The following is a 15,038-nucleotide window of genomic DNA, read 5'->3' as shown; positions in this document are numbered from 1 at the left end:
TCCCCATGCTTTTAGTCCAGAGGGGACCTGAAGTTTAATTACAATAAACATTTTACACACAACTTTCACTTCTGAAAATGATGGCTTTGGCTTTTGCCTTTCTAGTTTGCAAGAGGAGCCTTGTTTTCACCATCGTCTACTATCCTGAAAAATCGTAAAATGGCAGACAAAACCTCAGCTTGAGAGTGATGTCATCTGTCAGACATGACAGTTCACGCGGCCCCAGCCTTCAGGCTCCCTCTCGGAGCAGCTCCCTTCTCACTGCACTCCTGCAACGCTTCCAGGAAATGAAAATATAATCGTAGCATCCATCCTTCATTTCCGAAGAAAAGTTTATGGCAAGGTGAGTGCTGCACGGTGAATACAGTTCCAATCAATAACAGGTTTCACTGTGCTTCCTGAGCGAAGAGCTGTTATATTTTTTTCATTTCCCCACTCAGCAACAGCAGAGACCAATAGTTGGGCACACTTTAATCCATCAAATAAAACCATTGCACGAACTTGGCCATTGCAACTGGATGCTTTAGCAAGTAGACCCCAGCAGTATGTTTATCTGCTGCCTTTCTTCCAGTCTAGCTCCTTTCGCCTAGAAGCAGCGGCAGTCTGCGCTCGGAATGACCGACCAATTAAACATGCATTGTCAGTATACTGATGAGCTGGAGAATAACATCTTTATATGCTCTGGAAGAAAGGATAGGTATCATTGGAAAAGCATATTAAAATCTCATCAGTCTGCACAGTCAGATGTAGGGCGATGGAACATGTGCCACTGGTGTGTTTTGAACTATGTCATGGGTTTAAAAGCACCTACTGCAGATTCCTTGTCTGTCCAGCAATTTTCAGGCAATATAAAAATGCCAAGAAAAATATGGTGAATAATGTACCTGCTGGAGAGAGATCAGTGTTTTCTAGTGGCAGTTTTGACTCATAATAAAGAAGTGTGGGGGGTTAATATGCCTGCTGCACAGCACGTGTACCATGCAGGTAACCAACTGTATTCTATGCAGATGGCTCAGTGGCATGGCCGTCATTTGAGGATCTCCAAGGGTCGAAGCTTCGACCCCTGGCTTGCTCCGTGCGGCTCCTGGGCTATATCCACACTGCCATGGCTTGCATTACGCATTCCCCCAGGGCTTTCTTACGTCAAGCATTGGATATTTTAGTATATACTTATATGTGTATGTACTTTGTGGGCTCTGGAGATCAGCCCTAGTCCTTGTCCGCTTCCGCTTAGGGACTTTTCTGTTCAACTGCCTCTATTTAACTGTCCAGTAGAGGTCAGTAAAATACCAGAATTGCTAAAAGTCCATGGAAATTGTCTTCCACGAGCACCTGTAAACAATATTTTTTTTCAAATCTTGTATTTTCAGTGATATGACCACCGAAGGCTCTGATTTTATATTAAAAACAGAGCGTTGGACTATTTTTATTTATAAAGTTTTATATAGCGCGAACTTGACTCAAGAGGGTATCAGAGCACTTTACATTTAGGATCGTTACGATAAAAGTTACATCAGTTTCAAGAGCATAGAAAGGTACAGTACACAAAAATAATGTTACAAGAATCTGTAGGAGGGAGGCAAGGAAGAAGTCAGTAGCGGGCAGACGAGGAGGAACTGTGCCTAATGTCCGGCTGGGTAGGTGATGGTCAGGGGGAACCAGGGCCCATCTCCTCAATAGCTGTCTCGCTAAAAGGCAATATTTCTCTCCATGTGTTCCCATACCTGGCGTGTCACGCAGTTTGGTGCTTACTTTCCCCCATGTTAAAGAACAGTAGATGCTTCAGCACTCAGGCTAATGTGCTGCATGGCTAAATACATATAAGTTCCCAAAGGCGAGACCGATTGCATTGCAAATGCTTGTTTTATCTGCAAGCTCACTTGAAGTTCTCTGCAAAGCAAAGAATACAAATTTCAGGGCTATCAATCTAAGGCACCACCGTCTGCCCAAAAGTTTTTATTGCCCACGCTTGCTTCCTCTCCCCCGCTGCACATGCCACCTCCTCCTTTGCTTCCTCTCTATAGCTGCAGCTGCCTCCTCCTCCCTCAGCTTTTCGAGCGCACAGCCTGGCATCCCGGGCCCTGCCTTCATATCGCTACTGCCGCCTGGTTCTAATGATACCAGCTTTCTTGCTGGCTAATCAGTTTTTAAGGGAGAGTTTGCCTGGGCAGCAGTCATGAGAGGTGTGCGGGGAGAACTGCGCTGCATTCCTCAGAAACTTCAAAAAGTTTTCAGGAACCTTGGCCCGTCTCAGGTCGCACACTGGCCTCCCCCTTTGCTCTAATTACTGGCAGTATCTCGCCTTAAAGGCTACAGATAAAAGCAGATCCATTTTTGTGTTTACTCATGTAAGTGCGCATATCCAGCACATGCGCTTGTCGACTTTGCTTTTTATTGCTTGGTCAGCAGGCATGGGAGGCGTGCTGGGGTACTGCTCCCCCAGCCCTCCCAATCTCAACTCCCCCCTCACATCATAAAATCCAGTTAGTCAAAGCATAAAACTTAGGGTTTTAGCATCTAAATCTGCCCTCGTTCTCTCAGCTGATTCTCTCTCTTTGCGCTGTTCATCTGTGTCTCCCACAGAAGCTGCCCAAAATCCCTTCTGCAGGAACTCAAAAAAAGAGTGTCTTTCTGCAAGCGTCCTGCTAAAAAAATAAGGAAAAGGCCCCCATCTCTGTGCGTTTTAACCAGTATTTCTAACAAAAACATATGTGGCTTGGTATTCGTAGTTTGTCCAATCAGAATTTCAGAACACATCGGCACCCCATGGGCTGACTGGACATGTCATCAATCAGGCGAGTTCTTGTAACACATTTGAGTCTTATGTTAAATGACATCATCTCCTAAAATCCTGAAAACAATTACATTTTCTCCAACAAAAAAAGTATTAATTATGCGGAACAGAGAATACATCTTATAATCAGAAAAATGTGTGCTAATACAGTTTTTCAGTCTACATTTTGAAGTGAATAAAGCAGTGTCTAAACAACTGCCTACTAATAAAAAGTAAGCCACAGACAGAAACTGTAAGGAAAAAACAACATTCGATTGTTATCTCAAGGCCAGACAGTGAGCATTGCAAAGCATAAATCAAGAGCTGTGTATTTCAGCTTTTCTACACTGGAAAGTGTGTGTTAATTCAGCACAAATATATTCTACTATGAAAGTTCAAAACAAATTTTCCAAATTAAACTTACATTCTATAGTGAGGTTAAATCTAAACTAAACACAATTAAACAACCATGAATTAATTCATTGAGTGGTTTTACATGATTCATTAGACTGAAAGCATCTGAGCAGGCCTCATTCATTGTTTCACTTTTCATGCACCAGGAGTGCCACTTTTAAAATGCAGTTTGTGTCTGAAACTCAAAGCAGTTTTTAGGTTTCGCCTGTCGAAAGCTGCGCAAGCAGCCTTTCGTGCAGGCGAAATCTTATGTCTAGAGTATGTGTGCTCATGTCCCGCCCCTCTGTTCCATTGGCTAGCTCCATAAATGGAGGCTAGCCATTGGAACAGATATCTGTCCGTCAATGCCGGAGCAGATTCGTGGGCGTTCCGGCGATTTTTAGGCTTTTCGCAACGTCATGAAGACGTGTCCACTGTGGGAGTGTACTTATTTTTTTTCAAGGTTTGTTTTTCTCATTCTCATTTCTAATGTGTCTGTTGCCCGGATGGACGTGTCCCACTCTGCCCTGCAACCCCCCGCGGCTCGCTCCGGAACCCTGCACTCGTTTTTTAAAAATCTTTTGTTCACGAATATTGTCCATGCGGTGCCTAGTTTATTCTGCTGGTCTGTGGTGAGTGTTCCCTGCACTCTGCCCGTTCCGGGAAACCTCGCTGCGCCATGTTACCCCCGAGCTTCTCCCCTCTCGCCCCTCCCCCACACTACCATCACGCAGCCTAGCAGTGTGCCATGCAGGTAGAGTTGCTAGCAGGTAAGCGGCATATTTTAATTATTTTTTTTATATCCCTTTCCGGCCCCCCTCCCGCTGTCCGTGTGCCCGCCCGCTGACCGTGAGCCCGTCCCCCCTGCACCCAAGAAACAGACAGCAGCAGTTTACAAAATAAAGGCAGCGAGGAAACGTCAGTGCCCATGCATTGCTCTAGCCTTCCTACGGCGTTTTCTTTCGAGAGTTCAGCAAGCATCAGTTTCTGGTTGGATTATGGCTGAAAGGAGCAATCACAACTTTCAGGAAGGAGGGGCATCTGCGAAAAACACACGTCGACTTTCTTCGGAAGGGAAACTCGACGAAATCATGTTGTTTGTGTGTATAGGTCGGTACTTGTTTGTATCTCTTTTCTGCATGCATGTTTTTATTTATGTTGTGTTTGCCTGTGTGTTTGTGCGCTTGTGTGTCTGTCTCCTAGGACCTTACTTGTGTGTGTTAAGGTAGAAATGCACACACGCAGAGGTATTGGATATGGAAGAGGTTAGTCGTGCTTTAAAGACACTGCTGTTTTAGAATAGCAACATTTGACCCAAAAATGCATGGAATGAGAAAAATCCTCTGAAGAACACAACTTTTTTACCAGGTGAACAGCGTTGTCCGTGTCTTTGTTGGCCCGTCCCCCCCCGTGACTCCAGCTGTCCGTGTGCCCGTCCCCGCTGTCACACGGGGCACCTTACCGCCGCTTTGATGTTCTCGTCTCAGTGAGCCGCGATTTTAGGGATGCGCTAACCCGCCCACCTCTCCCTCACCCCTCTTCCTTACGCCCCTCGAAGGATTACAAATTATTTGGCTTTTAATGCGTGCGATTTCAAAGCACCTTTCTGCCACCGGTAAATATATTGCAGTTGCAGCAGTAAAGGCTGTGCGTTCTACATGGGTGTCCTTTATGAGCACGGAGACCACCTTACGGAATGACCCACACTTGCATTTTACAACGTGGTCGTTATGCAGAGCCTTACTCGTTTGTCAAAGCAGCTTTAATAATGTTTTAAGATCTGCAGAAGTGACCAATCCCGATTCTTGTCACCGGTCATTGTAAAACGTCATCAGAGGCACAAAAATTTTTTCTAAAAACAAACAGCTTATTACATGGTGAGTAAAATTAAAACTCATGATACACTTGTTTAGTTAGCTTACAGTGCATTCCTCGGCGAATTCCATGCATTGCGTTTCTGCTGGCTGTGCTAGTAAACTCTGCAAAGATTGGCCTGCTGAACACGGTTTGTGAAAACTCGAATGTTTCTTCTAGGAGACCGGATGTTTGCTTTGGCTGGAAGGAGCCTGTTTGTTTTAATATGTTGTACTTTTTTCTTTCTTTTATAAAACTATTTTTTCAAGAAAACCGATCATGATAACATCGCGCATATTGCGTTTTAATGCCTTACATCAGCATTCCGTTGGCATATTACTTCCTTTTCTGTTCAGTGTCCAGCATGCACTGTGCTGGCTACAGTTTGCAGTGCATGTGAGTGGGTGCTCGTGCAACACTCGCGTGCTTCCCCCCGTGATCACTTTCCCTTCTGGCATTCCCCCCTCCCTTTTCGCCCAGTCCTTCTTGTCACCTCGGCATGCACTCGCCCCTTCTTTCTCCCCTTTCGGCACTTTGATGTCCTTTATAAGCACACGCATACTCACACATGCAGGCTCTCTGCTCTCTTTCTCTCTCCCCCTCTCTCACACACATGCACCCACACATGCACGCTCTCTCTCACACACACAGAGACACACACACATGCACATTCTCTCACACACACACACACACACACACACATGCACAAACACATTCACTCTCTCTTTCTCTCACACACACCCACACACATCCGCGCTCTTGCTCTCACACACATGCACGCACACATCCACGCTCTCTCTCCCTCTCTCATACACACGCCCACGCTCTTTCTCTCTCTCCCCCCCTCTCTCTCGCGCACACACACAGGCACTCATGCATTCTCTCTCTTTCTTTGGTGTGTAATGTCAAAGCACCATTGATTCCTGCTACGCACAGTAAGTCCTTCATTTGTGCTTTTATTATGATACAAGGACCCCTTGCTCCTTGTCAGGCCTCCAGCACTGGTGGCGTGGTGGGGGTAGTGCGTGGTGTGCAGTGCAGAAGCACCCTTGACTCTTGCTGTTTACAGTAAGACCTTCACTAGTGCTTTTAGCTTGACTGTAGTATGATACAAGGACCCCTTTGCTCCCTTTCAGGCCTCCAGCACTGGTAGCGTGGTGTTGGCAGTGAGCAGTGGCGAAGCACTTTTTACTTCTGTTATGCACGGTAAGGCATTTATTGGTGCTCACTGCTTTCAATAGGGCCATGGCTTGACAGCAGGCAGGCCTTTGTTCCCTGTCAAGTCTCCTGCAGTGGTGGTGCATCATCCATTCCAGCTGCCTGTTAATGATTCTCCTGCAGCTGCGGAGTCAGCAGTGGTTGTGAAAGGCTAGGGTGGTGTGTGTGCGTTCCCTCACACCTTTTCCTGCTCTACTCCACGCTCCACGCTTGTCCCTCGATGTGTATATTACAGAGGTACGAAAAACACAGCATTTGAAATACCTAAAACACACAAAGATTGCATGAGAACTGGTGCCGCGGAGCGCCTTCCCTCTCATTGACTGGATATACCCGCTCTCACTACAACTCTCTCTCTCTCTCACGCACACAAGCTCTCTCTCACTCACACACACGCATGCACGCACACATGCATGTGTGTGTGTGTGGCTCTGGGGGTGTGTGTGTGTGTGTGTGTGTGGCTCTGGGTGTGTGTGTGTGTGGCTCTGGGTGTGTGTGTGTGGCTCTGGGTGTGTGTGTGTGGTAGTAATTGCTGTCTGCTGAGCTCGTCCGTAGGGTACAATAGGTCTCACATTTGCGAGAGAATGGCAATGTAAATGACAATGCCATTTATTTATCTGTTTTCAAAACCAACACATAAATACAAAATTTGTCATTTACAATGCCAATAGCTCTAACTTTTCCAAAGGCGAAACCATTGCATTGTAAATGCTTGTTGTCATTTAGTAATGCCTAAATCTATAGATGAACTCTGAGCTCCATCAAACCACCAGTTGATGATAAACAAATCATGATACTTCAAATGATTTGTAAATCATCACACTAATTTAATTTCACAGGGGAATTTTTGTTCAAAGAGCGCACTAAATCAGTCAAATATATGTTTTTCTCTAACTAAAATATTACTATTCATCTTTAGTGAATATAGACATGGTATTTCATTATCACACTTAATTTCACACAGGGATGTGAAGAAAAAACCCCTACTAAAATTAGTATGTTCATTATCACTTATTACAAAAGCTGAGCATATAACAATTTTACCTCGATTTCTAAGGTAACACACGTTTTGTCTGTAATCAGATCATATATAGCCAAGCTCAAACGTTTATTGCAGAATTCTGTAAGTAGCTTCATGGAATGTTTTTAGTTTTCTCTAAAATAAGTAACTAAAATAATAAAAAGATCTAACAGAACAGTTTTTTTTTGTTTTTTTTTTGTCTTCTTTCATCATTCAATGATTTTTTCTCTTCAGCACTTGACAGTTCTCAGTTATTGTATCAGAATTTCTTGGCTCTTTTTGTCACCAGCTTGCCATCAGAGTGGCTCATACAGGTCAAGCCTCACATTACACAGTTCATTCAATGTGGCATTCTGTACTTTTACCGTGCAGTTTGACCACTCAGGTGCTGAAAAACTCTGACAGAGCACCATCAATTCTTTGCACATTTTCAATTCAAACCTTCCACTTTTATCTTCTCCTTGTTCGGATTCAGACGTTTCAGCTATGGGTGTAAATGATTTTTCAAGGGACCACTGTAGACGTTTTGGATACCCTTTTAGCCAGCTTTTATCTACCTCCACTTGTAGGCCTACAGCACTAATCCCTTCTTCAGAGGCTGCACCTGACTCATTCACCCTTTTGACATCACTTTCATCTGAGCCAGTTTCCACTTTTTGCTTTTCCAGTGCCACTTCAGTTTGCTCTAGTGCTGCTTCAAACTCTGTCTTTCCCCTCACAACGTGACTGACCTTCTTCTGCGGACTCCTGACCGCTGCTGGGCTCTCTTCTTGAAGAGGAGCTGTTTTATCAAGGGGGCATGAGACCATATGTGTATAAGAGGCATGCACACAATTTGGAAGGCCACCACATTTCACAACGGTCATTGCCAGGATCATTTGGAAAAGGCCTTTCCATTTCACAATATCTCTCAGATCAAAGTTTTGGCACTGTCCACTATGCAGATCTTGTGTAGCAGCTGCAATCTGTTGAGAAACTGCAAGCTCCACATCAGCCAATCCTTCACAGTAATGGCTAGTCTTCTCACCTGTTGTTTTCACAAGTGCATTTGCATGGACATTTTCAAGCCACTTCAGTGATGCTGAAACACAGTCTTTTGCAAAGTGAGACTCTGTGCTGTCTTTGTGTTGCTTTAGTGTGCTTGAAACTTCAGGCATATAGCTACAATCCAATCTTTGTCCAATCTGTGGTTCTGCACACTTCGTCTTTGAGACCTCATTATGATCTGATTTCAGAGAACCTGGCAATCTATACCTTGGCATCTGTTTTTGCAATAACACTTTTACTGCTATGCAGTTGTAATTTTCCTCAAAATCTGTTCTGAAACAACCTTGTTGTTCTGCCTCCGAGACATTTTCTTGTACCTCTTTTAGCTCTTTCCAAGTATAAGTCATTGACATCAACATTAGATAAACAGTATCCTTTTGTGATTCACATGTTAAAATTCCCATTGAATGTATAGACTAATAGGACACAGTATTATACAACTTTATTAGCATTTCTCTCTCCCATGACAATAGCAACTCCCATTTGAGCAGTTATACTGCATGTTAATGTAAGGGCAATCAATTTTGAATTTTGGGCTGAGGTAACTACTGAAAGCCATGAAGCTTTGACACTATAATGTATAGGGAGCACTGCATGTGCGGCTCGTAATGTGCTATTGTTACCTCTCAAACATGGGCCATCTACAAAATGGACATTGTTGGGCTCAATCAGAGGTTCATCATTAACCACATTGGTGCTAAGGCAATTCCCGCTGGGTGCTGAACTCTCCAGATTTCCATTGTTCATGACAAGGTCAGCTCGTCATCAGCACAGGAGCAGTGCACTGCATGACGAGCTGACCTTGTCATGAGCATGGAAGGGGTTAAAGTCTAACCTTGGCTGCATGACTCTGAGACATTCAGGTCCAGGTTCATCACAAACAATTTCATTTGCTGGCAGTAAGCTCAATACATTTGAATTTAGAAATTTCTTGATCACAGTATTTTCCCAAAACAACTCCACAAAGGAAGGAACCATTTCAGTAATTGGACATTCCATCATTATATTCACACTCTTTTTATGACTGACATCTACCACAGTTACTAAATTAAGGCAGCTGGGCATTTCTGAGACGATGGGGTCAAGATTCATTGGGAAATACGTCGCAGACTTTTGAACACAATCATGTTTTTGAACTGGCACTGAGCGAGCGCAGCCCTCCCTATCACTGCACATTTGTGGTTTTTTTCTTCAAAATAAACTTTCATCCCTAGTGCCGGGGCGCAACACTTTTTCTCTTTCAACTCTAGGAATGCTTTTGTACAATTGTTGTCCAATGGAAGCGGATCAGACACATCCTTCTGTAACCACTGACTACAGCAGCCAACCATTCCCAAAAACATCCTGACTTCTTTCTTAACTTGAGGTGGATTCTCTGGTGAATTACTTCCACTCTCTCTGGTGACACCTTTCTAGCTCCTTTTCTAATTGTGTGACCCAGACATTACTCTTCTTTTTGACAGTACTCCCGACTATCCTCGTTCAATGGCACTATGACATGAGTCTGGAAAAAAATCAATAACAGTAAGCCATTCTTCAGCACATGAAATGTGAAAAAATATGTTGGCTAGGAGACGCTCTTACCGGCACTGGGGTTGCTGTATCCAGCTCGCTCCACCACAGGCTCCTCACTCGCCACTGCTTGCCCCCGCCACCACAGACCATCCGCGGCCGCCGAGAGGGGCCAGCAGCAAGCACAGACTACAACTCCCAGCGTCCCCTGCTTCGCGGGGACGCCGTAGGACCCGCGGGGCTTCCGCCCGGAGGCATATTTGAGTCAGCCCTTCCTTCCGCGTCGCGGGACGCGCGCGGGCATCGCCGGGCTGACACCGGGCAGAGGGTGGGCCGTCTGGGGACGTCTGGGGACGTCTGGGGACGACCAGGGACGGGGCGGGCTGCCCCCCTTGATTGCTGAAATACCACCCTCTGAGTAAGCCATTCTGAATACATACGATTTTAACGTTTAAGCTACCTGGGTGATGTATGCCTTGTGTTGAGATTAATCAATAAGATTGAGTTAGTTGCTTGTACATTTGCTCACTGCTACTACCTGAAGAACTTTGACAATGTCCAAAAAGAAATCCATTATGGACAATTACCTTGTCAAAGTTGTAAGTAAAATCAACAATGATCGAAGGAAGTCATTGGGCCTGGATAGCCCTCCACTACCACTACTCACGCAGCCTGTTGACTGTCCTGTAACATCTCTGGACCCCCCTGCGTAACCGATGTTCTAGTGGAGGATTTACCGGATGTATTGGCCCCACCCCAGGATGTACTATCAATGGATTTGGTTGATGTCCCTTCTGATACTTCAACACGGAGTTCTCCAGCCAAGAGAGCTGTAAGGACCTGTAGAAAGGCTCAGACCAAGCGGGGGGGGGGGGAGGGAATTTTCATAAGAAAAGACTTGAAACTGCATCTAAGAGCCTGGCACCACATAAGGAGACTGCGACTACGTCTAGTAACACCGGAGCTAATATTAACTTAGAACACTATGATTTATTAGCTAATATGATAGAAGATAAGCTTAAAACGGTTGTTAAGCCTTTAGTAGACAAGATAGAATTATTGACAGCTGAAGTGTCCAGATTAGGTGGCCTATTGGGTACTCTTACCTGCAGCAATGAGAGCATTAGGGTAATAGAGAGGGGTGTACCACCCCGCAGCATTGTACAGAAGCAGTCTGAGGGAAGGTCTGATATCTGCGATTCCGGTGGATCGCACTCACTGGGTGGACAGTAAGTTAAAGATAAAGCAGTCCCAGCAGCTAGGGTAGTGGGGGGATCAGCTTTACCCCCACCCCTAGCCTCAGCCCACGGTCAAGTCCTACCATCGAGAAGAACTCGCTCCACTAATCTCCCACCAGACTGTGTACCTTATGTTGTTGTCCTCTCTAATTCCCCGCCTCTGGAACCTAATTCTATCTATACCCCCCAGGAGTCACATGACTCCCTTTAAAAACAAAACTGTCTCTTGGTTAAACAGGTATTGCGGGTTCCCTACAAATTATTCCGATCAAATACTTTCAACTAGAAGGGTATCCTGGATAGGAAATGCAAGGAAAACTTGTACGGGAGATTGCGTCATTGTTAATTTTAAGTACCCTCAACATGTCGCAACCGTGTTACTTAGAGCAGCCTCCTTAAAACCAGGGGAGAATGGTGTATGTGTGCACCCTTTGGGTTATTTTTACAACCATCTCAGTAAGGGGCCTCACTCTATCAATCGTAGTGGGGTCCCCAACAATAATAACTGTACACTCCCCGAAACCTCAGGTCAAAATAGATATCAGGTTCTGGGTACATCAAGTATTCCAACTTTTGAAATCTCGACTCCGAACAGATATCAGGTTTTGGGTACCCCAAGTATACTGGATCTAAACGATTGACTGCCTAAGGGTGGTAGGCCTTGTCCGTGTTTTACGGTAATTAACCGGGATGACAATTTTATCGGAACAAGGTTATGTGAGGAGGTATGAACAGTTAATGGTGACATGCACTTTTGTAACGAGGTTGAATCTACAGTTGTTGTAAAGAGTTTGGCGAATGTCCAGTCACCCAAATGTATTGAGGTTACTAATGCCGGACCAGATGTGGCTGTACCCCGTTTAGCTGTTGATAATCTTGGTAATGTCTTGGATCTACCGATTAGCTGTTCTATAGGGGGTACATCTATTATTAGTTGGAATATAGCCGGCTGGGCCTCTAGAGATGAAAAGTTGGGTTGGTTGGACTTGTTCAGGAAATATGACCTATTATGTTTCCAAGAAACTTGGTGTACTACCAGACCCAACCTAGATGGCTATGTGTGTTATAGCTTATAGGCTCTAGAGTCACGGCATGGTCGGGCAAAGGGTGGCCTGCTCTTATTACTATCTGTGGATTTATTGTTGACTGTTGTCAAACATATAACCGTAGGAAATCATTCCCAAATTCTATGGATACATCAAAAAGAAGGCTTAGATTTGCTTTTGATTAATTTTTATAACAACATTTTTGATAACTCGCGGCACAAGGTCATTGAGGAACTGGGTAATACTCTCATGAAGCTTGTAAATGAAGCCAAATGCATTTTTACCTTCCATCTGGTTAGGTGATTTTAATTCCCCTACCTGTCCATTATCGTCCACTAGGGCATGCGGGATGTTAAATAATAATGGCGTAAATACTTATCACTTCCCACATAATACCTATGGGGCGACCATTAATAATATTATGGCGACCTTTGATTTAGAGCTAATAGAGCCAGTGTTGAATAATAGTGGCCATATTATACCTACTTATACCGGAAGGAACTCTAATTCTAACATAGACCACGTAATGGTCTCCTCAAATATCATATCACATTGTAGTACTCTGGTAATTGAGAATTCTAGTTTAAGCGACCATAATTGTATTGTATTAAGAATTGAATCCTTTCAATGCAGAAGTCAGGATGTGCTAAGAACTTTAGTTCACATTGAGCCGCACAGACCCAATGGGATAAGGTTGAGATGGAGAGGCGAAAAATCCAGTGCAGACTTACCTGTAATTATTTCTAGATCACTGACTGATATTGAGGATATTTTGGCAGCAGGTGTTGCCATTGTAAATAATGTTGTTAATATCAGTAAAATTATTAATATTATATTTACAGGACGTAGAACAGAAAACACCATACGCAATAAGGGTTGGTTTGACCACGTATGTACGGCGCTCCATGTACAACTCCAACGTGCCTTATCATTAAGACCGAAGGATCAAAATGAAGTTTCACTCCTGAGAAAGGACTATAAAATGGCTCTTTCCAAAAGGAAGAGGGAGCTTCAACAGGAAGCATGGGATAATTTATCCCGTGCTGCAGAAACCTCTGATAGTTACCTGTTTTGGTCAACTGTCAATTCACCTTTTTTAAAGGAGGACAAAGCCCCACATCTTGCATCCAATGTTAGCAGTGAGGCCTGGGTGTCTCACTTCTCGGCTATATTTAATGCCAATGGCTCCACTGTAGAAGAACAAAACCGTTGGCCTATAATCCCATTGGATATCTCATTGGGAGAAGTTGAAGGTAGTATCAGGGCCAGCAAGGGGGGAAAGGCACAAGGGCCTGATGGAGTCCCCATTGATGTGTACCGGGCCGTTCCACTAATGTGGGGACCTATCCTCACCCTGGTTCTTAACGCGGCTGTAGGAACTATGATTCCGCCCACCTGGGCTGACTCTATTATCGTCCCTATCTATAAAAAGGGAGATAGGTCAGTAGCTAGTAACTATCGTCCGATCAGTCTGTTAGACGCATCGGTGAAGGTTATGAGCAGAGTGTTACTGTCCAGGTTGGAAGTTTGGGCTGAGGATGAAGGGATCCTCGCCAGCTCACAGTATGGTTTTGGGAAGGGCCGAGGGACACTAGATCAGTGCCTGAATTTAGAACTCCCAATTGGCAAGTACACCTTGGCAAAGCAGGATACTTTGTACCTCTGCTTTGCCGACCTGAGTAGCGCTTTTGATCTAGTTGATCATTCAATCCTGTGGCCAGTCTTATTAGAAATGGGTGCACCGGAACCCATTATCTTTTTCTTAGCAAGACTTTATGAAAAGATGCAAACGTGTGTACGCTATGGGATAAATGGAGAGTGCACCCCTAATTTTAACGTAAAACGTGGTATTCGACAGGGTTGCGTTCTTGCTCCCCTGTTGTTTACCCTTTTCGTTAATGCTATGGATGCTGTTCTGAACAAAGTCCAAGCTGATGCCCCACGGGTCAATGGATTAAGCGTGTCAGTACTGCTTTATGCAGATGACGCTGTGCTTCTCTCAAGGACCCCTATAGGTCTACAGCGCTTGATGGACAAGTTCTCTGATTTCATCAGTGATAGAAAGCTGTTGATTAATAAGAGTAAAACTCTTGTCATGACTTGTGGGGCGAAATGTAATAAAAGGAACGCCTTTTTTATTGAAGGGGTAAAAGTGCAGCAGGTGGAAACGTTCTGTTACCTGGGTGTCACCTTTACGCACAAAAATAGCTGGTCAGAAGAACTTTCAAATGTCAGGTCAAAAATGGTAAAGAGTGCCCACGGTATCTTTAAGTTCGCATCTAAGATCGGCGATAGACGGATCAGAGATATGTTGTCAATTTACAAGGCCAGGAGTGTCTCAATTGCATTATATTGTGCTGGGATATGGGGTTATACTAATGTAGATGTTGTACAAAGAGAAGAAAATAACTTCCTCAAAAGGCTTCTTTGTCTACCTACCTCAGCCCCAAACAAACTGATTCATAGAGAATTGGATGTCGTCTATTTAGGCGACCTCATCTCGTTGAGACCCCTGATGATATGGCGTGCGATCTGGGGAAAAGATGAAACGGCTTTTAACCAAAGCGTCATCAAGGATTGCCTTGATCTAGACAATTATACCAAGATACCCTGGCTTAAGTATGTTCTAGACAGCTTCAGGGATATTTTTGGGCTCAATGTACTAGCAGAACCATGCTCTGCAGGGAATATCACTAAAGTAGACATGAAAAACACCTTTTTGCAGTACAGAGCACAGAAACGCCTGGAAGCTAACAGTCGCCTTACCACAGTCCGTCTCTACAATAAATACATTGAAGGCGATTTACCACAGCTATACTTGAGCAAGGTAACTCGACCTGCTCATAGGTTTGTCCTAACCAGACTAAGATTCGGTACGGCTCACGTTTTGGTTGCCTTTCCCCAACCTAAGAAGCAACCTGTTGGGCCGTGCCCAT

General features: G+C 44.4%; 1 protein-coding gene across 5 annotated transcripts in view; it reads left to right on the top strand.

The window, feature by feature from the left end:
* The window catches only part of FDX2 (ferredoxin 2), a 225,792-nt gene that overhangs the window by 1,001 nt on the left and 209,753 nt on the right, over window positions 1–15,038 (top strand). Inside the window, exon 2 of one of the 5 annotated variants that reach the window (XM_078674755.1) lies at window positions 106–343. The exons of 3 other annotated variants lie outside the window; for them this stretch is intronic. The gene's annotated coding sequence lies outside the window, so the exon portion shown is untranslated. Of the gene's footprint in view, window positions 1–105; window positions 344–15,038 lie in introns of those variants that run through there. One more of the 5 variants, XM_078674750.1, reaches the window with a different exon arrangement.

The sequence above is a fragment of the Lissotriton helveticus genome, chromosome 2_1, assembly GCF_964261635.1.
Source record: "Lissotriton helveticus chromosome 2_1, aLisHel1.1, whole genome shotgun sequence".
Taxonomy (NCBI): Eukaryota; Metazoa; Chordata; class Amphibia; order Caudata; family Salamandridae; genus Lissotriton; species Lissotriton helveticus.
The sequence above is the reverse complement of the archived record's forward strand: the minus strand, read 5'-3'. Positions and strand labels throughout refer to the sequence as shown.